Here is a 24,011-nt window from a genome sequence, read left to right on the forward strand (position 1 = left end):
ATCCTTGCATTGTTCCTGATCTCAGCGGGAATTCTTTCAGCTTTTCACCATTGAGAATGATGTTAGCTGTGGTTTTGTCATATATGGCCTTATCATGTTGAGGTAGGTTCCCGCTGTGCCCACTTTCTGAAGGGTTTTTATCAGAAATGGGTGTTGGATTTTGTCAAAGGCTTTTCCCATGTCTATTGAGAGGATCATATGGTTTTTATTCTTCAGTTTGTTAATGTGGTGTATCACACTGATAGATTTGCAGATATTGAAGAACCCTTGCATCCCTGGGATAAATCCCACTTGATCATGATGTACAATCCTTTTAATGTATTGTTGGATGCCGTTTGCTTGTATTTTGTTGAGGATTTTTGCATCAATGTTTATCAGTGAAATTGACCTGTAGTTTTCTTTTTTTGAGATATCTTTGTCTGGTTTTGGTATCAGGGTGATGGTGGCCTCTTAGAATGAGTTTGTGTAATCCAACTACACACGGTCTGTTAGAAACTCATTTAAAATGTGTAGTTGAATTAAGTTTTTAAACTTACTCTGCCAACTGTCTTTTAGTTGGAATATTTTGACCAGTTATATTTAATGTAATTATTGATATGTTAGGGCCTAACGCTACCATTTTATTTTATTTTTCACTTCATCTCATTTTGTTTCTGTTCTTCATTGCAGTTCAGTTCATTAATTTGTTTTTCATTTGCCTGTTTTTTTTCCTGCCTTCTTATAGGTTACTTGTGCCTTATGTATTCAATTTGGATTTATCTAGTGTTTCAGCATATATCACTTTGTATAGATTTTTTAATGCTTGCTCCAGGTATTATCAGAGTCTACAAGTGTCCACATTTTACCCATGTGAGTATAGTTAGAAAACTTTGACCTCCCTATAAGTATCTTTACTATCTTTCATTTGTAATCTTGTTTTAAATATTTCTTCTACATACTTTGAGAACTGTATCAGACAATGGTAGTTTTTGCTTCAAGCATTAGATATAGTATAGAAACCACAGGAGGAGAAAGAAAAATCTCCTCTGTTAACCTATGATTATTGACTTGTTCTTTTTTCCTTTTGGATGTTCCAAGATCTTATCATTTTCTTTCCATTTCAAGAACTTTCTGTTGCTGTTCTTTTGTGATAGGTCCACTGGCAACAGATTCTTTTAGTTGAGCTTCATTTGAAAATGCCTTGATTTTTCCTTAATTCCTGAAGAATAAGTTTGTTGGATGTTAAATTTTGTGCTGGCAGTTTTTTTTTTTTTTAGCACATGATAAATGTTGTGTCACTTTCTCCGTAGTTTCTGATGTGGTATCCACTCTAATTCATATTGATTTTCCTTTATTGGTAAGATGTGATGAGGTATCATTTCTCTTTTGTGGCTTTTAAAATTTTTCTTTGACTTTAGATTTCAGGAATTTGTCTTGGCATAGATTTATTTTGGTTTCTCTTGTTTGGAGTTTGCTCATATTCTTGAATCTGTAAGTTTATATCTTTTGACAAATTTGGGAATTTTCCAGCAGCCATTTTTGAGGAAGAATTACTTCTCAATCCTATGCACTTTTTCTTTTTATCTTCTAAGACAACAGTTACACAAATGTTAGATCGTTTGTGATAGCTCTGCAGTTCTCTGAGCCTTTGTTCATTTTTTTCCCAGTCTGTTTTCTGTTATTCAGTTTGAGAACTTCATGTTCTAGTCTCACATTCGCTGATTCTTATCTCTGTTATCTTTGTTCTGCTGTTGAGCTTTTCCAGTGAATCTTTCATTCTGGTTATTGTATTTTTTTCTGTTCTTAAGTTTCCACTTGTTTCTTTATATCTTCTGATTTTTGTTTTGTTTTTCTGGAGGCTGAGACTTTGTTTTTTAAATTTTTTTTCGAGTATGTTTGTAATTATGTATTGAAGTGTTTTTATGGTGACCGCTTTACAATACTTGACATCTGTGTCATCTTGATTTGGTATCTGTGATTGTCTCTTCCCATTAAAGTTGAGATTTTCTTGGTTCTTGGTATGATCACTAGTCTTGCTGGACTCTGCACATTTGGGTAACATGTGATGAGGTTGTAGAGCTGATTTAATCTTTGTTTGTAGTTGGCTGCTTCTGACACTCTACTAGCAGGGAAGGGAGGACTTTGCCATGTTATTGCCAGATCTGGATGGAAACTCAGGTTCTCTTCCTTCCCTCATTGACACCTCATAGGGAAGAAGAGGCTCATTACTTCTGGTCGGGGACGAAAGTCACAACTTCACTTGGTCTTCTCCGACACCATTCCAGCAGGGGAAAACAACTCGTTATAACTGGGAGAATGGACATCTAGGCTCCTTATGTAATCCTTCCTGGCAGAGATGGGATGGAGTTGCAGCTTTTTTTGTGGTGTTGTTGGAGACTAGCAATTATTGTCTAAAAGCTTTCTCTCCTGCATGATTGCCCCTTTTCTGGTCCTTTGGCTAGAGAGAATAAGCCTTTTGTGTGTGTGTGTGTGTGTGTGTGTGTGTGTTGTGTCTGTACACACTGACATTTTCAGATTGCTGGCTTCTTAGCACCCAGTTCAGGATATACTATGCAAAAAGAAATCCTGGTTTGTTGTTCATCTGGTCCCAAGTTTTCTAGCCCGTTTCCCTTCTTCCAGAGTTCAGAATTTTCTTAAGTTTATGGTACAGGTAATGCCATGGAGTTTTAATTGCACTTAGCATGAGGAAAGAAGTACGTCTACTCTATTTTGTCCTGGAACCTCTTATTTCCTTTCATGTGTATAAGTTGGATTAGAATTTAGAGTAAAGCATCATACATAGCTAATTTGATATTTTAATAAAACTAGAAGTTTTTATTTTATTTTTGGAAAATTTTTCACAAAAGATTTTTGAATAATAGGACTATAAAAAGTGGAAAGGCAAGTATGTGTCAGAATCTGCTTTTGCTGATAAAGACTGTAGTAAGTCTTATAAAATGTTCTTTTCAAAATCCTTGTCTAATTTTCCAATTTGCCTTCTTAGCTCTTCATTTTCTTTTTTTTTTTGTCTTTTCTAGGGCTACACCCATGGCATATGGAGGTTCCCAGGCTAGGGGTCGAATCAGAGCTATAGCCGCTGGCCTACACCACAGCCACAGCAACACCAGATCCGAGCCCCATCTGCAACCTACACCACAGCTCACGGCAATGCTGGATCCTTAACCCACTGAGCAAGGCCAGGCATCAAACCCGCAACCTCGTGGTTCCTAGTCGGATTCGTTAACCACTGAGCCACGACGGGAACTCCTTAGCTCTTCATTTTCTTACTACTTTCTTGGACAAGCATACACAAACCTTTGGTTTAAATAATTATCTACATTCTCACCTTTCGGAGGTGCTGCTACTAATATTTTATATGGAAATCATATATTCTCCTCTCACTTAATATGTATTATAAGAATTTTCTATGTAACTAAATGTACACCTACTTGATTTGGTTGGTATTCACAGTAGTAATACACCATAATTTATTGTTATTTTTGTGGGAGTTTGTTGCTAATTACCATGAAGTAACAAATAATAATCATGGGGTAGTTACGGAGGTTCCAGAAGTTTTCAGACACAACAGTAGTTTTTGTTTGTGGTTTCCATTTCTTTCTTTCTTTTTTTTTTTTGTGTGTGTGTCTTTTTGCCTTTTCTAGGGCCGCTCCCGTGGCATATGGAGGTTCCCAGGTTAGGGGTCAAATCAGAACTGTAGCTGCTGGCCTATGCCAGAGCCACAGCAACGCGGGATCCGAGCCGCATCTGTGACCTACACCACAGCTCACGGCAACACCGGATCCTTAACCCACTGAGCAAGCGCCAGGGACTGAACCCACAACCTCATGGTTCCTAGTCGGATTCGTTAACCACTGCACCACAGCGGGAACTCCCCCATTTCTTTTTAGAGAATGTAAAGCTGTTGGGACACTGATCCTACTTGAAGGGCTTCACTAGATCTCTCACTTACACTCATAGGCTAGAAGGACCTTCTTTTCTATACTGCTGTCAGGGCTGAACCCCAGGTGCATGTGCCATTTTGTCTTAGATGAACATTTGGCATTTCAGAGGACACCCAGATTTAATGTCCCACTTCACCCAGCCTCTGCCCCCATTGGAATGTTAATTCCCTCATATGGGAATCAGATGCAGGCATGTGTGTAAATATGCGGGAGAAGCAGCCTTAGTGGAGGGCCATGTCTGTGAGATCAGGCTCTTCACTGATTTTACCATGTTAATCAAAGGATACGGCTACCTAGCATGGAGAACATTTTGTTAGACTTTTACATCTATTCTCAGTTCACTGGGAGGCACTTTACAGCTTCTGGCTTTTGCCAGTGCATAGAGGTTCCTGCCATTTACTGAGATGGGGGAGAATGGAGGAGAAAACAGATTGGAAGTAGGGATGAAGACCTCAGATAAACTTTCCAGTAAGGCATCCAAGAGGAGTTGTCAAGTGTATGTTCGATTCAGGAGATGAGCTCAGAGGTGGGATCTAGATCAGAGAGGTAAATATGGGAGCTGACTGCTCGCACAGTCCCTGGAGGGCCCTGTTCTCTCAGGCCTCCCATCACCTCCCTGACCTCATGTGCTCCTCATCACCACACCAGCACCACGTCAGCTACACTGGCTGCATTTTCCAAGTAAGTCGTCTGTGCTCACAGCTCAGAGGTATTCATCTTCTGTTTCTTCTCACTAATGTAACCTTTTAGTCATGCCGTCCATGGACCCCACCCCACCTCCCTCTACCAACATTCCCAGTCCCCTGCCCAGCTGTTCTCTCCCTGCCTTTTCATATCACCTGTCGTATCCTTGTGTGACTAAAGTGTACAAAGCAGAAAGGAGCATCGAATGATTTGAGATGAAGCTGGAGATGGGTAGGCAAAGGTTAGGTCCTCCAGGACGATCCTGAGGAATTTGGTCTTCATGGTAAGAGGAATGGGAGGTAAAAATTTTTAAGGAGGAGGAAGCATGACCATAGTTGCATAGAGAGGCAACAGGAGAAGGGTAAGAGTGGCCAGGGGTTGATCAGGTAAAAGTCTTTTGTGTTAGAATAAAGACAAAAACAAGAAGCAAAAATTTAATGATTCAGGCACTCTGCTAAGTGTTGAAGAAACAAGGAAGACAAAGCATGATTCTTTTCTCTTCCACTTAAAGGGCTGGATCTAGATGGTTAGAGAATTTCAATCCAAAGATAAGCACTCTGAAAGAGGAGGGGCAGAGCATTGTCAAGAATAAAGAGTGTATTCGATCCAGAGGGTTCAAGTTTGTAAACTTGAATTAAATATTTGAGCAGCTTTCACAAATAATTTCACAGGGTTTTAAAATTTAGAATCTGAAGAGGTATTTATCTCATCTCTAAAGATGAGAAAATTTTCCAAAGTGTGTTTTAAGGAATTTTAGTTTAGGGGATATTAATAAGTACTGCTCAAAAAAAGTAATTGAGGCATCCCTGGGGGCCTAGGGGTTAAGGATCCAGTGTTGTCAACTCCTGTGGTGCAGATCACTGCTGTGGTGTGAGTTCAGTCCCTGATCAGGGAACTTCCACATACTGCAGGTGTGGCCAAAAAAAAGTAATCGAGTAAATTTGGTCAATACTGTATTAAACCGAAGGATTTCTTTGCTGTAGAACACCTCAAAACTCGTGATATGCTTCTGTACGTTATAAATCTTCCAGAAATGTATCTAATGTATAGTATTTCCAAGACTCATTTGGCCTTGGATCCTGTTGTGTTCATGAATCATCTGTGGATACAGAACAAACTTTAGGAAGTACTGGCTTACATGGTTTGCTCAACATCTTAACTAGTTAAAGGTAAGCTGCACCTGCAGCATGGTTTCCGTGACTCTGCGCCGTGATTTTTCCCTACGACATTTCAATGTTACTATATAGAACAGCATTAACTATGAAAATTTAGCTGGCCCAGCGATTCAGTCGTTCATTGACTTTTCCTCCTAATGTAGCTGGAGTAAATCTCCTTAGAATTCTTCACCTCTTTGATTTGAATGTTGCTTCCAGTTTAATTTTCTATGATTTTAATTTTATGTTATGTATTCTATTTGGTAACTCTCTTCTTGGCTTTTAAGAGGGTTGATTTAATTTTCTTTCCCAAGTATATTAACCCTTTTACAAGTGGATTTATTTTTCTTGTAAATTTTATGGCTTGGGAGAAGTAAAAATATTATCAGGGAGGAACAAGAATCATGGAATCATGGCTGTCTTGTTCAGAGTTATCTAAAACATGAAGTTTTTAAGAAGCAGTTCGAAATAGGCAGATACCTCTCAGGTGCTTAAATATGTCCTTTTCAATATAATTTTTAGTTTGAGTTGTATTTCAGAGACTTGTTTTCCTTCTGAGTCATCAGAGGGTTGTAGAGAATAGGTACCAAGTATGCGTCATTAACACCTCACTGTTAACCCTTCATTTACTGAGAAGAAAACCAGCTGAATATAGTATGTGTCTGTGTCCTTCATTTTTGTATCTCATTCCTTTTCCAGATCTTTTCATAATGAAGTCTCCTTTTTAGCACAGATGAAACTAAAGTCATGTCCTCCCTTCAGATAGCATAAAAGAATTATATACAGTCTCCATGATTAAAGAATTTCTGACTATTCACAAATAGTGGTCTTATTCCTTTGTTGGGAGAGGTACAAAGATAAATTGGGTAAAATACACTATTAAAGAAGATTGGCAAGTGGATTTAAAACTCAAAGGAAGAATTTCCTGGTGGCCTAATGACTAAGGACTTGACATTGTCACGGCTGTGGCAGAGTTTTGATCTCTGGCCTGGGAACTGCATGCCACTGACATGGCTAAAAAAAAAAAAAAAGAAAAACCGTAAAAGAATCCAGAACCCCCAAAACTTTTAAATTAGTATATCATCATATGAAAAGATTATATTAAACTATAACATGAAGATTGTTATTTTCTAGTAATATTGGATGAACTTTAATTTTTTCATGCTTATGCCAAAATAATGGTTATAATTCATATCAATCTTTAAGAATTTAAAAAGTATATTGTGGGAGTTCCCGCTGTGGCTCAGTGGTTAACGAATCTGTCTAGGAACCATGAGGTTGTGGGTTTGATCCCTGGCCTCGCTCAGTGGGTTGGGGATCCGGCATTGCTGTGAGCTGTGGTGTAGGTCACAGACATGACTTGGATCGTGCGTTGCTGCGGCTGTGGTATAGGCCGGCGGCTACAGCTCTGATTTGTCCTCTATCCTGGGAACCTTCATGTGCCGAGGGTGCGGCCCTAAAAAGACAAAAGACAAACGAAAAAAAAAATATTGTGGCATTTTTTTGGATAGAAACTGTTTGTATGTTCAACAAATAGTTTTTTGTGTGTTTTCAGAGATAGTTAATTTCATTCAGCTTGGCCTGAAATCTCAGAGAGGCTCAACAAAGACTTTTTAAAATAAATAAACCATGGGATAGTGATTACTTTTAAGCATATCTTGGAGGATATTAAATTTAGAATTTTAGTGGATGTAACCTGCCAGTGAAATTGCAGTTATATGTAATTACTCTGATGGATGGAGTCTTTTTTTAAAATAGTATTTCAGGAGTTCCCGTCGTGGTTCAGTGGTTAGGACTAGGAACCACGACTAGGACTAGGAACCCTGATGTTGCGGGTTCGATCCCTGGCTTTGCTCAGTGGGTTAAGGATCTGGCATTGCTGTGAGCTGTGGTGTAGGTTGCAGATGCAGCTCAGATCCCACGTTGCTGTGGCTCTGGCATAGGAGCCAGAGAACCTAGCCTGGGAACCTCCATATGCCGCGGGAGCAGCCCAAGAAATGGCAAAAAGACAAAAAAAAAAAAAGTATTTCAAATGACCTGAGTAGTATTCTTATTGTATTTGTCTTGATTAATTGAAGAGTGATATTTTTTGAAAGTTTGGTACCTATAATACTAGTCTCTCTTGAGATAAAATAACTGTTACTTAAAAAAGGGAGGGAAGTGGTTTTCCTTTCCTAAATCTAACATCTGGGTCATTTCAGGGTTGTTTTCTGTTGATTATCTTTTATTATGAGAATAGGTCATTTTTACCCTGCTTCTTCATATGTTGAGAAATTTTAGATTATATTCTGGACTCTTTGAGTTACATGTTGTGTAAACTGGATTCTATTATGTCCCTCTGAAGAATAGTAATTTTTAAAAGCAGGTAGTGAATTTAGCTGAAATTTACTGGCAGAACTTTTTTCTGATTGGGCAGCAGCTTGCATTTCAGACTCTTCGGGTCTGTGCCATGCCCGTGTGGCTCAGGGGTCAGTAGAGATGTGGGCAGTGCTTGGGGTCCCCCATCACAGCTCAGGGCACCTATCCCAGCACTTTCCCCAGCCGGATCCCACATGCATCCTTTTGTTTTGAGCTCACCCTGCTGTGTGGCCAGGTTTGCTTTATTCCCACATAGCTTAGAGCCTGGCCCTGGCTGGTCCAGTTTGCTTCCTCCCAACCATTCACGCCCACAGTGGGAGGACTGTAGTGTGTGGTGGAGCAGATTACGGGAGGCAGCTTGTGAAGTCAGCCTGCCTGCCTTTGGAACCTGGTTCCTTGTAGGCCAACTTACTCAACTTTTCTGTTCTGCACTTTGCTCAGCTGCAAAGAGGGAGTCATACTCGTATTTACCTCATAGGGCTATTGTGAGGATTAGATGAGTTATTTCTGTACGATGCTGTACGATGCTGGCATGGGGGAAACTGCTCGGTAAACTTAAGCTGTATTCAGTCCCTCAATTAACAGATGTGTGTTGGACTCCTTTTAAGTGCTCGGTGTCATGTCAGCTATGAGACATGGACTGCAGTGATTAAGACTTTTCCCCTGTGTATGAGCAGAAATCCTTCTCTTTATAGCCTTTCTAGAATAACACCCCCAGAATAGTATATGAATCATTCACTGTAAACTTGTCCTTTATGGAAGAAGTCTTATGGTCAATTACAGGGTTCACAGCATTTTCAGGGGAGTCCTTGCCTTCTTAAATTTGCGAAGTAAAAGAAGATACTTATTTTGAAGTTGTTTGAATCAGATTTTGATACAGACAAGAGTCAAATGACAACTAAGATTATAAGAGTAGCTCTTCATCTGGTTGACTTTGTCCTAAGTTCACCCGCTCTGAGGTGCTCAGTTTCTGGCCAGGGCTTCTTGTGTATGTCTGGGTGCTTCACTCCCCGGGGGTCCCTGTGCTCCTGCTCTTCTCAGTCGTGATCGCTCTGGCTTTGGAGTCTCGGTTTTACAATCTCAGTCCCCATTTTTACAATTTCAGGTTGCACTGCATGTTTCTCTCCTTGTTGCACAAGAACTTTCATCCCCAGCAAATCAGACTTCATGGGCTTTTTTGCAAGCCTTTGCTTTTGTTCTCTTGACTGAATTTTTTCAGAATAACAAAAATAGAAAAAATTTGCTCAAGATGCATTCTTACTTTATTCCCATGTGGGTCTCAGATTTTCGGAATTCTCCATGTTGCTTCCTTGAATACTTCTGCAACCTTATACACTGAGTTTGAATGACCCATTGATTTTGCCTGACATCCTGTCTTTTTAAGAACATATGGAAGGCTTTCTCGAAATCAGTAAAGACAGCAAGACATTTTTATACTGTATTGAACTTTTTAGTTGTCTCCATGTCCCATTTTAAAACAAAAATAAAACTCTCTTACCTTCTGATCTTTCCTAAATCCAAGAAATTCTTTAGGTTGAGTTTCAATAGTCTGCATTTCTGATGGAATGTAATAAAATAATCTTAACATCATACCTACTGTCACCACGTATTTTCCATCCTCGTTGCTTGCATGCATTTTCTCTCTCCTTTTCTCACCCCATGTCTCCCTCACTGAGATGAAAAGAGCACCTTCACCTGTTGTTCTCTTTTGTCTCTGGGTCAAGTTTAAGGTCTTAGGCTACTATGTTTGGACTCTATGTTTAATTATCTCAGGTCTTATTCTTATCCTGGCTTACTGCTTTTCTCAGTTCAGGTTTCCTGGGAGCTTATTCCTCATTAATTTCCCAGGCTTTTCCTTGGCTTCAGTTATCAGAACCTTGACCCACTTGCTTTCTTTATTTCCTCATTATTTTTTGACTTTCTCACAGTCTGTGATCAAGACGCACATCTTCAAAGACAGCTGAATTAGTAGACTTTTACACTGTGCTTGACTGACCAGTCACAGAGTAGTTACATGGGTAGAACATACCCCAAACATGTAAATAAATGTTCTTGAAGACACAAGACAGAATTTTGAAAGTTGTAGTAAGAGGAAGATTATTCATTATTTTAACTAGATTCATCTGCAGATTGATTTAGTTGGTTTTTACTGGTTTTCATAGTATCTGGACTTTTCAGGGTGTCTCCTGACCACCACGTGATATTTCGAAGTGCATAAGCATTCTTGAAGGACTGATAAACCCAACGGCAGTGTTCCCAGGGAGGCACGAAGTGCTGTTTCCCCCATGTGGTGGGAGCCCTGAAGGGGTGTCACCAAGCAGGTGAAATGAAGGCTAGAGACCTGCCAGCCTCGCTGTGGCCCTTCCTGGGCCCCCGCCAGCATGTGTAGTAAGGTGGAGCTGGTGGCAAGGCCCCTGGGTTATTTATAGGGAATAAGAAGAAGCACAAGAGGTGCTGAAGCATCATGGTGACACACTGTGGAATATCCAGGAAGAATGTTGGATTAGTTGCCAAGAAAGGAGGGCAAACAATTACGATTTTCTACTATGTTCTGGCATCTTATTAACTTACCCAGCGTTACAGGCCGGTAAAGGACCCAGCTAGCCCTCCACCCCAGGATTATGTGTCTTCAAAGCTCATGCTTTTTCTGCCAACTCATGTAAAGTCTCCTGTTTTAGAATATTAGACTCAAATGGCAGACTTACTTAAGAATAACCTCCAAAGCTACTTTGCCCAGAGAAAAGCATTTGCAGTGTGACTAAAATACAACCTCTTATCCAGATTGTGAATAGGAATAAACCATCATAATCAGAGGTTGAAACTATTAGTCCTTTACAGTTCTAAGTGTTACTCAGCCTGTTCCCATGTGTGGTAGTCAGACTGATGGCAGTGTCACATCCTTACCAATCAATGTTGTCTTATTTGTTGCCATGCCATGTTTTTGTCTCAGGGGGCCTGACAACGGTAAGGAGGATCCGATGATTCTCAGCTTAGTGCACATCCTGGAATAAGGCACAACTCATAGTACTTTTTTTTTTTTCTTTTTTAGGGCCACACCTGTGGCACATGGAGGTTCCCAGACTAGGGATCGAATCAGAGCTGTAGCTGCCGGCCTACATCACAGCCACAGCAATGTGGAATCCGAGCCACATCTTCAGTCTGCCCACAGCTCATGGCAATGCTGGATCCTCAACCCACTGAGCAAGGCCAGGATCGAACCTGTGTCCTTATGGATGCTGGTCAGATTCGTTTCCATGGAGCCATGATGAGAACTTGCCATACTACTTATTGATGAAAAGCATGCCTAGGTTATCTGCAGCAATGCAGGGGAAGGAGAGCATAGATAATTGCCTTCCACATAGTATTCCTTGGAGAATTTGTGCAAAAAAATTAAAAAATTAATTTAAAATGACTGAAAATTCAGTCGCTTAGCACTGTCTCCAAGTATTTGTAGTTAAAAGAGAGCTTCCTAAAAGTCCCTAGTACTCTTCTGTTTCAGCAAGAGTGCTTTTTATACTTGCAAAAGGATCCATGTTAGTTGAGCAGGTCTTTTTCATTTCTTTGACAAGTAATCTTTGAGTTAGATGAAGCTATTGGCTCCAATGACCTGTAAAATTCCAGTAAATCATCTGGTATGGATTATAATAAACTGCCAAGTGTATTACCAATACCAAAATTTAATGATGATTATCAGTGAGCCGAGACTACTTGCATTGCCCGAATCTATCTAAGAGCGTATCTCCATGTGGCAGTTCTAGCTAATAAATTGTTTCTTTTTTCAGTTTTTATGAACTCACCCCAAACGCTGCATTTGTTGTTGTTGTTTTAGTGTACATGTCCTTCTAATGATTGTGGGAATATGAAACAATATGGTTATCCATTTGACCAATCTTTATTGCAGGTGAGGGGATAAAATGTATTTTATAAAATAGTTGATTAAATGTACCTATTCCTTGGCATACATCTTTAGATGTTTAATTATAATTTTTATGATGTGTTGGAGCCAACATTTTCCTATAGAAACACAACTCAACATTTAATATTGCGCAACAGTGGGAAATGCCTTATGTAAACCTTTTTATGAATGTAGCTAATGTGTAAGTGAAGTCAAGCTGTAAAAACAATTAGCTGGGAAAATGCCAAGTAAATTTTTTATATTCCAATGAATATCTGTTAACTACACATTATTGTTTCATTAAGCTATATGCAAATGTACAAGTGGATTCACTTAGATTTGGGTAAAAAAGACAAAATACTAGAAGTATGCAGTAAGTATAATTACTGTTTGCATCTCCCAACAAAGCACATTAATCTTTCTTCAATACCGCTGATGTAATGTCTCCATGTGTTGCTTTTGGGAGTATTTGAAGTGGGCAAGCCTCCAAAGTTGATAGTTAATTCTCATCAGCAAAGGCCCTGGAGTAGATGTCTGTGCTGGACATTGTAACAAAGCAAAAAATTTCTGAAGCTTTTGGAAGGTTCCAGTGCAGACACCATCATGCATTTGAATCTCTTATTGTAGAGTTACAAAATTAATTTATCCAAAAAGGGTGTGAAACACCTTCTAAAAATACCTGTTTTGTTTGTTTGTTTTAAAATGTAGACTTCTCAAAAGCATCTACTTTGGGGCTTAAGATAATGAAGAAAGAGAAGCGTTTAAGATATTTTCGAGAGCCAGTCTCAGAAACCATTTTGTTGCTGGAAAGATCTTAGGAGATTCTCTTTACCAGTGAGCAAAGGACGTTCTCAGACAGCCCGTAACCACAGACGGTCTGTTGATGAAATTGATAATGAGAATTTAAAACAATTCAGAGAAAAAAATAAACCATATTTTCCATGGTTTTCTTAAATTTAGGAATCTGCTGTTAGACTGCTAGCACGCAGTATTTAGTAAATGCATTTTAAAAACTTAAAATTGTATTTCTTTAAAATATTTTATGAATGCTTTTGAGGTGCAAAGTGCATTCCAAGTGCACATGCCTATGATAGTTGAACATTGTTCCCAATACACGGATATGCTTTGATAGTTCATGAAAAATATAGTAATTTCCTCCTGCTTGGTTTGCCATTCTAGTAAGATTAAGAAAGTTGGTATAGACACAATCTTTTATAATGCCAATGAGTCTTAGAGAAAGTAAGTCCTCTTACCCAGAGAGCATATGGATCTAGTAGGTGGAACTTAAATCCAGTTGATCTTAATGTAATTTAAAGATGTTTTCTTCTGTTCACTCTCTCAGTGTTTATCAAGTTTATAAAACATTCGTAATTGCATTTCTTAAAATGTTAAGTAATCTTTATTACATTCAACATAAAAAGCTTTTAGCAGATTAAACAGTAACCTGGAAGAATACCCTGACTCTTAACTAAGGCAGTATATCTTTAGGGGTTTTTCATAGGATACATGAGATAGTTCATTTGAAAGGGGGTTTCGTTACCAAAAATATTTAGGAAACATTGTATGGTGTATTTCCCTCTTGAACATATTACAGTTCAGCCTAAGAGAGGGCAGGTTTATTAATCTTATATCTATGTTAATAAATACCTTGAAAATTAATTTCGACACCAGAAGTTAGAGAAGGAACAACAAAATAAGTCTTAAGAAGAAAAATGAATGTAGAAATAGCTTAATTAGAAAACAGAGGAAAAATAGGAAAAACATGCAGAATCCAATAACTTGGTCTTAGGAAGAACCAATAAGGCATATAAATATGTGACCTAATCAAGGCAAGTGATTGTGAGTTTAAAGCACAGATATGCAAACGTTGGGTCTGAGGATGGGAGATGTATAAGAAATGAAAATTCTCATAAAGGACTACTCTGTTCAACTATGGACAGTGACTTCAGGCACTGGATGGATGGGGTGCTTTTATAGGAAAAGATAAATTATCAAGATTGACCTCAAAAATAAAGATCCAAGAGTTCCCTGGTGGCTCAGTGGATTAAGGACCTGGCATTGTCACTGCTGTGGCTTGGGCCTATCCCTTGCCTGAGAACTTCTGCATGCCATGGGGGTGACCAAATAAATAAATAAATAAATAAATAAATAAACCCAATTGCTGTGGATGTGAAGGGATAAGTAGTAGAACAGCTAACTCCTGCCACTCTCCGCCACCACTCTGAGGAAAAGCATCTGGCCTTGGTGGTTTCACAGAGGAATTTTGCTGAACCTTTGAAAAACTGGGCATAAATTGTTCTGGGCAATGAAAAATAACCTTGGTGTCTAGTTCAACGATGCCAGTTTGAGAAAACAACAAGGGATAGAACTTCGGATCAATATTACTTATAGAATATCAAGGGAAAAATCTTAATTGAAATATGAGCAGACAAAAATTTGGCAATACATTGAAAGAAGAACCACTATAACCAATTGGGATTTATCCTAGGAATGGAAAATTGTTTCACTCTTAGAAAATATGTTAATAAAATTCACTTTATTGAGAAATAGAAAGTTAAAATTGTTAACTATACAGATGCTGAAAAGACATTAAAAATCCATTCTTGACTTAAAAAATTAATACATTATGAATATTTGAATATTTTTTCACACTATCAATATACTCTATAGATGTCCCCACACGTTCTCTGTCTGTCTGTCTCTCACACACACAACCATCCCATCCTAACACAGCCAGCAGCAGCATTATGCTAAATGAGGACACACCAGCCACATGACCGTTAAGGTAATAAGACCAGCTATTATCAACTGCTGCTTAGTATTCTTTTGGAGGTTTGGACCCACACAATTAGGGAAAATAAAAGTAACATAATGTGGAAAGAAATAGGAAAAGTTATTATAATTTTTTTTTGCAAATCGGGTTGTGATTATCTGGAAATTGTAAGAGAACTAAAAACCTGTTAAGGGCAGCAGGAGAATTCAGTGAGGGGGATGGGTGCAAAGTTAATATTCAGGAATCAAGAGACTTTGTATCACCAGCAAGGGAGGGAAGAAGCCCCCATCAGGAGGTGCTTCTCAGTCTTCACGTGCAGAAAAATCATCAAGGCTGTCAGGTAACAACATTGCCTCCTGACTCTACTCAAGGAGCTTTATAGTCAGACTTCAGGCTGCATTTTTAGAAGTGTTCCTAGACGTCTCCAGGAGGACTTAGATGTTTTTGTTTTTCTTCCTTTTTTTTTTTCCTTTTAAGGCTGCACCCATGGCATATGGAAATTTCCAGGCTAGGGGTTGAATCAGAGCTGCAGCTGCCAGCCACAGCCATAGCCACAGCCACTCCAGATCCGAGCTGCAAGTGTGACTGCACCACAGCTCACGGCAACACCGGATCCTCAACCCACTGAGCAAGGCCAAGGATCAAACCCTTATCCTCACCGAGGCAACATCAAGTTCTTAACCCGCTGAGCCACAATGGGATCTCCAAGATGTTGGTGTGTTTACTTTCTTTGGCCACCCCATAGCATATGGAGTTCCTGGGCCAGGGATTAGAAGCCTCAGCTGCTGCAACCCTGGATCCTTTAGCCCACTGTACCAGGCTGGGGATCAAGCCTGTGTCCTGGTGCTGCAGAGATGCTGCTGATCCCGTTGTGCCACAGCAGGAACTCTGATGGTTTTTGTGGGTGCTCCACACTTTGAGAAATGCTGCCCCGAGACCCCAGCCCCATTGCGGCCCCAACACCCTTTACTTCTGGCTTCCACAGGGCCATCTGTGGTGCCATTTACCCAAGACAGTGTGCCGCAGTACCCCGCGGGCACAGTGGCAGCACATTCTGGAAGGAGCCAGGGCCCCTTCTTTGCAGTTCTAGTTCCAGCACTGCACATCAGCCACCACACGGAAAGGCACACCTTGCTGCTCCTGCTACACGCCATCTGTGCAGGTGTTGGCGGGACACAGGGGTGTCCTCTGTTACCTGAGCTTAGGGAAAACACTGAGCAGATCTCCAGGGTGGTTGCAGCCTTGACTTACCTGCCACTTTTTGCAGGGCTGCATTTCCCTGCATATGATAAACTCTTGTAGTGATAAGAGTGATAAACTCTTTTCTCACTAGCCCTACAGCCAGTCACTTAACTCCTCTGTCCCAGGTGCCTCCCTGCTTGAATGACCACTGATGCTTAGTGAAACCCAGACTGCTTAAGTCCAGCTTCTCTGACTCTGTGCTTGTGCTGGGAAACTGCAGAAAAACAACCATGTTGACTGGTTCCATCTTGAATAGTGAGCACAGTCCTTAAGTGCTCTTGAATAGTGAGCACTGCCTGCAGCCCTGTTGTTTTCTGCTCAGCCATTCAGTCTCCTGTTTTCAGAGATGACTTTTCTAGACTATGCAGTAGCCTGCCAAGTGCTCTCTTATTGCCTTCCTTTGGGCAAACAGCAGTGAGAGCCTTAAGTAATAAGTCAGACCATGGTACTCCCCCGCTTAAAACCTTCCGACGGCTCCCATTGCATGGGGAATTAAGTGGTGGCTGGTTTCCTACCACTCACGCCTTGACTCACTGCTTTCCAGGTACAGGGACACCTGCTGTTTCTCAAAAAATGCCCCATATGTTGCCACCCCAGGGCCTTTGCCCTTACTACCTATTTGCTTCAAACCCTCTTTCCTCCAGGCATTCCCATGCCTCGCATTCTTACTCCATTCACGTCTTTATTCAGATGTCCCTTCCTAAAAGGAGCCATTTTACTCTGTTCCTTTACCCTGCCTTTCTTCCTAGCCCATCTTACGAATTGATACTATTTTATTTCTTGATTGTCTCCGAAGGACCGTCACCATCCTGAGGGACTGAAACAGTCTCTGGCACGAATTAGGCCCTTAATAAATATTTGTCAAATTAATGCTTTAATTCAGACATCCCCACCCCGGGCAATCAAACAAGGTCAGGAAGAAGACCAGGTTATTAATCTCTGAGAGTTCAAAGGGGATGGATGACTTTATTTCCTCTCCCCTGCGCTCCCCGGATTTGGCAGGCTAGTTTCTGGGAGTCTGCCAAGAGTGTAAGTAAGAACAGGTGAGATCACCTAGGAAGACTGTCTTGTCAATGAGAAACAGAAGATTGAATCCTAGGGAGTATGAACATTTTTCTTAAAAATCGGTTTGTATTGAGGTGAAGTTCAGAGGAGTGTAAAATTCACCATCTTAACCATTTCAAAGTGTGTAGTTCAGTCCACTGTGAATTACTACATTCACGGTGTTGTGCAGCCATCACCACTGTCTAATTCTAGAACGTTTCATTGCCCCCATAAGAAACCCCATACCCATTAACAGGTACTCCCCCCTTGCCCTCTTGCCAGCCCTTGGCAGCTGCTAATCTACTTCCTGTCTCTATGGAGCTGCCTATCCTGAACATTTCATCTGAGAGGACTCAGACGGTATGTGGACTTGGTGTCTAGCTTTCAGTTAGTGTGATGTTTTCAGAGTCCGTCCACATTGTGTCACGTGCCAGTACTTCGGTCCTTTGCACGGCCGTACAGCACTCCGTTGTTGGGATGTATGACGTTCTATTTCATTCAGCCGTTGGATGGACCTGTGGGCTGTTTCCACTTAGGGGCTGTTATGAACAATGCTACTGTGAACATTGTGTACCCATTTTTGTTTCGACACCTTTAAAAATTTCTCTTTGGTTTTATGTATCTGGGAGTGAATTGCTGGGTCAGAGGGTAAGGCTGTTTAACTTTTATAAGGACATTCCAAACCCTTTTCCACAGTGGCTGCACAACTGGAGCCATCCTAGCAGATGTGAAGTGGTATCACTCGTGGTTTGTTTTGCAGTTTCCTAATATGAACATTGGCAGTTTAAGCACGGGTTCCAGAAAGGTGGGTTGAGAGAGGAAACACAGCATGAGAGAGAGAGAGCAGTAGGATTGCAGTCAGCTCAGTCTTCTGGACTTAAGTGCCCCCAGCCTTCTGTTTGGAACCCATGTGGCCATTGATCTCTCATATCTAGTTTGACTCAAATTGCCTTGTGGTTCCAAGGCCCTCATGGCCTCTGCAAAGCTTATAGTTTGGATCTCTGCAGTTTAAAGGGCTCACTGATTCAGTTCATTCAGAGGCAGAAGAGTGTAGAGGTTAATTAAGATCAGGGGCTCTGGAGTGAGACTGCCTGGGTTCAAATGCTGGCTCGAGTGGGGTAGCCTCAGGCAGTTAGTTAACATCTCCGTTTCTCTTTTCCTTCCTTCCTTTCCTTTTCCAGTGAAGTTGAGGTTGTTATGGTGACTGAGATGAGTATGCACGGCCCCTGGCACATAGTGGGTTCTTTCCAAGTATTTGCTGTAATCATGGTAATGGTGCTGCTGCTGCCGGTGACGATTTATCTAGATGTCCATTCAGGGAAGGGGCAAGAATAGTTCTATGCTGGACCCAAGTGTGGGATTGAGGGTGGTGATTGTGCGTTTATAAAATGGGGCTCTTTGATAACGTGCTTTGATTTCCATAGTCCTGTTGTGGTACTGGCGTAAGTGACACAGTACGGATGATTTACTCTTGTGACTCATGTTCTGTATTCCACAAGTCATTCCACTAGTTGATCAGATTTACACTTGGAGCAGAGATTTACCTTTGGACAGTTAAATCTTTCAGTTAAATATTTTCTTCTGTTTATGTACCAGTCCAACTATATTATTTTTTAAAATTTGAAATTATTAAAGCAAATGTCGTTTATAATTCCATCACTTCAGAATATCCTACTGCAGCCTTTAGTGCACATCTCTCTGCGTTTTCCTTTATGCATTTTATTAAACATGGTTATAATAATTCTGCAAATAGAAAAATATGTCCTTCCATCTCTTTTAAAGTTGATTTTCAGCTGCCCTGTGAGTCTTTTCTAATAGCTCCTCGTTCTTAAAATTTCTCAAGACTAAACATTCAGATCCCATAAAAGATATATTTTCCAAGTTTATGGATATGACTAGAGAAAGAACTCTCTCCTATCTAGACGTTTTATATACACACAGGCTTGAACATGTGCCAAGGACTATTTTATAGTTTTATGATAAAGCCTATTATTTTTCTATACCAAGGAAAAAGAATGCTTAGCAGTGCCAAAAAGCGTACAAAAAATCAGAATAATCAACAGGGCAATTTGAATTCTAAGTTTTGGCCTTTAGAGTTCTTTAAACGTAAATTGTGCAAACATTTTTACAGATAAGTGAACTGAGACAGAAAGATGAAGTGACATTTCTGTTTTCAGTCCATGTTAGAAGTAAACACAGCAATCCAAAGCCTCTCCTTATTAGATCAGAAGATAACAAGTTCATATATTTAAGACATAAACCTGTAGAGGAGATATGAATGCTCAAGCTGTGCTGAGATTTATGAATAATGCTATCAAATAAAATGAGGCAATTATTTTTCAATTTTTAAAAGTTCTAATGTTATTTGGAATATGTCTTTCTCACCTTGTAAAAATGATACTTAGGAAAGTGGAGATGATGGGGAATAAGGCAGTCACAGAAGGGTAGGGCAGACACATGGATTTTAGTTATTTAGAAAGAGATACAAAGTGAGTCCATAAAGGAGGCATTAATGAGGTAACTTTAGGGAGGATGGCAAGGATATATGGTATAGAAAGTTGTTATAGCTGACGGTCCAGTGCAAGAATAAGAATACTTATTTTCGTATGAGAATACTTACATAAGAATATAGAAATGTTCCCTTTGCTCAAAAAACAAAACTGCTTAAGGAATGTCGAGTATTAATTCAAAGGAACCAAATACCATTCTTTCCTTTTTTTTTTTTCTTTTTTTGGCTGCGCCCACAGCACATGGAAATTTCTGGAAGTTTTTGGACCAGGGGGCTAACCCGTGCCACAGCAGCAATGAGGGCTGCTACGGCGACGATGCTGGATCCTTAACCCGCTGCACAACAAGGGAACTCCAGTTCTTTCTGTATTGTTGTATTAATTTGTGACATCTTAAAAATAGGCCAAATCTAAAGACTTTTTGGGATATAAAGAAAGGAAAACTTTTATTTTATTTGAAGAATTTTTTTTTAATGGCCCTTTTTTTTTTTTAATAAGCACTAAAGATGATTCTTATGAAAGCAGGATCACACTTTACAAAATATACTTTGGAGGCTGTGGGTAGAAGCCATTCCGACCTTGAAACTTACAGCCTGGATGGGTGGTGAGTTTTCATGGCTCATCCCTTAACACTAATCACTATGGAAATCTAAGTATTGATCACAAAAGTCTTTTTTTTTTTTCTTTTTAGGGCCGCACCCACAGCATATGGAGATTCTCAGGCTAGAGGCTGAATTGTAGCTGCAGACACTGGCCTACACCACAGCCACAGCAGTGCCAGATCCAAGCTGTGTCTGCAACCTACAGCCACGCTGGATCCTTAACCCACCAAGTGAGGCCAGGGATTGAATCTGCGTCCTCGTGGGTACTAGTCACATTCATTTCTACTGATCCACAACGGGAACTCCTGATCACAAAATTCTGACTGCGGAAAATTATTTAAGAATAGCAAGGTAAGATTAAGTTCCTATTCATGTGCTAATTTGTAGAAATATGTGCATCGCTTATCACAAGCACTTTACCAGAAATGAGCTTAATGTTCGAAATAAATAAAAATAGAAAAAGGAACTCCATTAAATAGAACATACCAACCTTGAAAATTAATAAACTTTGAGTTTCTTTACCAAAGGAAATGAATATTTAGAGACCAGGACCCAACTCACACAAAAAATTCTTCATCTTCTCTCTTATAATTCAGTCTGGGTGCCATTAATGAGAATGCTCTGGTTAATCTTAATTGTCATGTTGATATGAGGAGATATGATATATAAGGTATTCGAACCACGTAGGGGAGATTATTTGGAATCATTGTTAAGTAAGAGGATGGAATGAAACTGGAATGAAACAAGTCAGGCGTCGGGGTCTCGGGGTCTCGGTATTTCCTGCCGCTAATGCTAGTGTTACTTTTTATGTTAAAAATACAACCTACCTAATTTTCCCTCTGATATTTATACGATATATACACACGCATATGTATCCACATCAGGCACATACCCGTACATATTTGATGGCCAGAAAGGAAGAGGCCCCAAGGGCTCTTTAGTGTGCAATTAATATTTTGGTCAGAAAATCAGCAGATTGTTTCAGTATGGTTATGTGTTATGACATCATATTCCAGTAAAGTTATAATGAACAGAAATTTTGTTTGTCTCTGTGGCAAACCGAAATGAGTTTTGTAATTGTCAGCAGGCCTTAGTGATTATCGTGGCGCCCACTCTCTCCACCGTAGTTAAAGGTCTGTTAGCATTCCAGTTGTGGACCTCTATTTTCAGAAGTATATAATTAATTGTAAACATTTGCTCGGTGGTGAAAGCGTGCCATGTAAGATCTCAGTCCAGAAGTAAATTTCTGATTTCAGGTTGTCTGTTTTAAAGTTTTATAGTGGAGCCAGTTAAAAATATGCAGAAAGTTCTGTGGAGGGAACACTGAATTTTGTGGGAAACAAAATGAAGGTCACCTGCAGTGATGATATTAGTCTGTCAGAATTTCTGCATTAAAGGGATCTAAAATAAAATAGGTAATGGGAAATTATGTACTTCAGAACGTCATTGGTTATTGCAATCAAAGAGCAAAAAGTGTGGTCTTAATGCTTTTTAGTCTTTGTGTGTTAAAAGTATCTTTTACTGTCAGTGATTTTTTTTCTTCCTTTAACTTTTTTTATATTTGCCAATTAAAAATGAGAACGTATGACATACAAGAAAAACACATTTAAAATATTTCATCTTAAGTTAATAGAAAACTGTGGGCCAAGAAAATTGACTTTAAAAATTTTAAACAGTGACTTTTTCTTTTCAGACTCACTCTGGATTTCGCCACACGGTTTGATCGTCCCTCTCCCTGACATTGTGTTGTAATTTCTTTTCTAACACTGACCCTCTTTCATCGCCTTCACTGCCGTCTGTTATTTCCCCTGACTTTTGATCACGGGCATTAATCAGATGTCAGCCTTAGGCACTCGTTTTTAGGGTTCTTTTACACTTATCCTTTCCAGGTGTTTACCTGCTAACGTGGTTTTCAGTCATTACCCCCCAAATCTGCATCTTCAGTACCAGTGTACATTTCTAGTCCTTCACTTTCAGTAAACCTTCGCTGATTAGTCCCTTCTGCCTGTGAATTCTTACACAGTGGGTTCTGCCCAGTTTATCTCAGGTTGAATGTAGAGCTCTGCCACTTGGATGTCCAATAATTAACTAAAATTTAGTAGGACCTCGATTGGCTTCGTTTTGCTGGGAAACAGGCATTTTCCAGCACTGGAGTAATCACTTAATTTTTCAGTGTTACAATTTCGAATCCAGCATTCCATCAAAATCGATTCTGTTAGTTTTTCTAAATGGTCCAATGCAGTGGTCATAGTTCTCAGTCATCGTTTCATGTCCGGTGAGTCGCATTTGACACAGGTGACTCCTTCCTCCTCTAGGATATACTTTTCCCCATTTAGCTTTCAGGAAGGATGTTTTATTTACTTGGTTTTCCTGCTCTCCCTCCATCCCACAGAGTTCTCACTGTCTTGTGGTTTTAAATTTCACCCATATATTATTGATGATTCTCAAATTTTATCTCCAACTTGGACTTGTTTCTTGGAGTCCAGACTCGTCAACCTGACTGTCTATTTGACATCTTCATTTGGATGTCCAGCAGACTGAATAGTTGCACATCTCCACACTGGAGCTGCTAATACTCACCCGAAACAAACCTGTTCCTTTTGCAGTCTTCACCCACTCAATGTATGGGGCTCCATCTTCCAGTTGCTCCTGTCAGAAACCCGGAGGGGGGGGCCTTCCTTGACTCCTCCCTCATACTCCATAGCTAGTCCTTTGGTAAACCCATCATCTCTACTTTTGGCATTCGTTCAAAATCCAACTATTTCTCATTACTTCCTATGCTGCCACCCTAGTTCAGGCCCCTGTATTATTGCAATAGCCTCTCAATGGATCTCCTTGCTTTTATCATCATTCCCCTGTGTCTGTTTTCAATGTAATAGTCTGATAGTCCTTCCACATTGCAAGTCAGATTATCCCACTTCTCTCCTTAGAACCTCCTGGTGGCTGGACATTCCTCTCAGGGTAAAAGTCAGATCCTTACAGCGATTTCTAAGGAAGGCCCTATGGGATCTGGCCACCTCTTCCCATCTCTTAGCTTTCCTTCCTTTACTGCCTCAACTCTAACCAGGTGGGAGTCATCTGAATTACTTGAACACGCTTTGTCCTCTGGTGCGTCAGACAGAGCCTTGCACTTGGTGGTTTTCACCGCCTCGAAGGCCCTGTTCCAGATACCTGTGTGGGCTCCTCCCTCACTTATTCCAGGTCTTTATGCAGTTGTCATCTCAATGAGACATTCACTGGCCGCTCTATCTGACCATTCCCCCGGCACTTCTGAACCTTTCCTTTTTCTGTTTAAATGTATTTCTAACATATTAGGTATCCTACATATTTATCTTACTTATTGTCTGTCTTCTCCACTGTAATGTGTGTTTTTGTTCATTGTGATATCCCCCCATCCTAAGAAGGTGCTCCATGAATAATTGTTAAATTACTGGATTTTATTGCATAGCCTCTTAATTTCTTCTAAGTTTGTATCCCATCATGTCTGCAACGTTGCAGCTTTCTAGTCATGAAAGCTCTTTACTTTAGTCTCATTAAGCACAAACCTGCTAAAAAATTTCACCTTAAATACATTTTATTATGTTACTTTCTGCTTTAGAATTGGCTTAAACTCCTCATTCTTTCTTATGTTGAATCTGATCTCCTTGTTCCTTTGCCAAGTACTTACTACTTTGCAGTAGTAGTTTCATCTCTTTGCCCTTCCCATATCTAATCATAATTATCTTCTGCTAAAAGCGCTGTCATCCATGTGTTGTCCCTAAATGGGCTTGCTTGTCTCCTGCCTCTGTGGCAGGTCCCCATCCTTCAGCAC

General features: G+C 40.0%; 1 protein-coding gene across 12 annotated transcripts in view; it reads left to right on the forward strand.

The window, feature by feature from the left end:
* STAU2 (staufen double-stranded RNA binding protein 2) overlaps positions 1-24,011 on the forward strand; it is a 314,299-nt gene that overhangs the window by 79,172 nt on the left and 211,116 nt on the right. The gene's annotated exons all lie outside the window — the stretch shown is intronic.

Source organism: Phacochoerus africanus, chromosome 6 (genome assembly GCF_016906955.1).
Source record: "Phacochoerus africanus isolate WHEZ1 chromosome 6, ROS_Pafr_v1, whole genome shotgun sequence".
Taxonomy (NCBI): Eukaryota; Metazoa; Chordata; class Mammalia; order Artiodactyla; family Suidae; genus Phacochoerus; species Phacochoerus africanus.